Raw genomic sequence first — 1,466 nt, 5'->3', positions numbered from 1 at the left:
TCCGGACTATTTTTCAGTCCCCACGAGCTCGGAAAATCGGTTGGCGACTGTACGGAGCGCCCTAACCTAACCGCCGCACGTTGCTACTAGCCGGAAACTTCGAATTATCCGAATAGAGCCGCGCGGGCCATTCAAATTATCCGGTAGAATTTGCATTGAGAATGACGGGACCGCTCAAATTCTTCGAATTAACCGAAATTTCGAATAAACCGAGTTCGAATTATCGAGGTTTTACTGTATTAAAATGAAATTTTGCAGACTCATTCCTTACATAGCAGCATGTGCAACGAACTAAGACAATAGGGATTTATGCAATATTTTTGAATTTACAGCTCATTTTGCAAATAAATGTGGTCCAAATGGGCAATTTTTTTTCACTTTGCTTATTTTGTTCAAACTTCCTTAATACTTCTAAGATTACATTTATCCTAGTTCACTGCATAGGTACCACACTTAGCTACATAAATCCCAAAGCTTGACTCAATTCAGTAATTCATCAATTACTTATCATAGCTGGCCTTTTAACACCATTTATGACAAAATCTACCTACCAAAAAAAATAAAGTCGACCATTTTTTGCACTTTAAATAGTTCGGGAAGGTAAATAAGACATGCCTATTCAGTAAAAATGTTATTTCAATCCTGGTTCAGATGGTGGTTTTGGCACGTAAAACCCCATAATTTAATTCATTCAATCCTGGCTGCTGATGTAAAACAAGATTTCTTTGTGTGACCTCCCACGTTAAAACCCATAATTTGAGTTGATTTGAGAAAGCCAGAATTGACCGCAAGTATATTTCTGCGGCACATCATTTTGGTGACGCTTGTGACTCCATAATCATTTTCATTGTGATGCTTATGTACACTTCTAAGCAAAAGCTTGGGAATCATAGGTGCTGCAAAAAAATTTTATTCACAGCCTAAGCATATGGGCTAAAATCAAGACGTACAGCCCATGTAAGCATGTTCAACCGATGCAGTACACTATTGCACTGCAATGGTAGAATTTTTTTTAAAGCGAAGCTTTGTACCTCAACCAGCCAAGGGTTCTGTCGTGTTCGTCGTTGTAAGCAAAAAACGATCCCGACGAACCGCTAACAATTGCAGGTATAGCAGTATAGCTTACTTGAATTCAGGCATTCAGCGTACAACTAAGCACTCGTTATCGCAAGAAAAACCACAAAAACAAGCTTCAAAGTGATGAGCCAACATGATGGATGATAAGGGCTGCGGGCAAACAAAAGAAACAGGCTCGGCGCGGTCCGTAAGATTAGATTGCAGCTGTTGCAAAGCTTATGCAGCTGCTTGAAAGAGGGTTGGCGTCATTCGAAACCCTTCCAGCCTAGTAACTGCTTCGGTTCATTTTCTAGACTACCCCACTATGGGGTAGTCTAGTAGTGTATATCACACCGATCATAAAGCAGTAGTGAACATTGTTGTGAAGTAAATAATAATAAAGGCCATGG

The sequence above is a fragment of the Dermacentor silvarum genome, chromosome 6 (assembly GCF_013339745.2).
Source record: "Dermacentor silvarum isolate Dsil-2018 chromosome 6, BIME_Dsil_1.4, whole genome shotgun sequence".
Taxonomy (NCBI): domain Eukaryota; kingdom Metazoa; phylum Arthropoda; class Arachnida; order Ixodida; family Ixodidae; genus Dermacentor; species Dermacentor silvarum.
Note: the sequence above shows the minus strand (reverse complement) of the source record.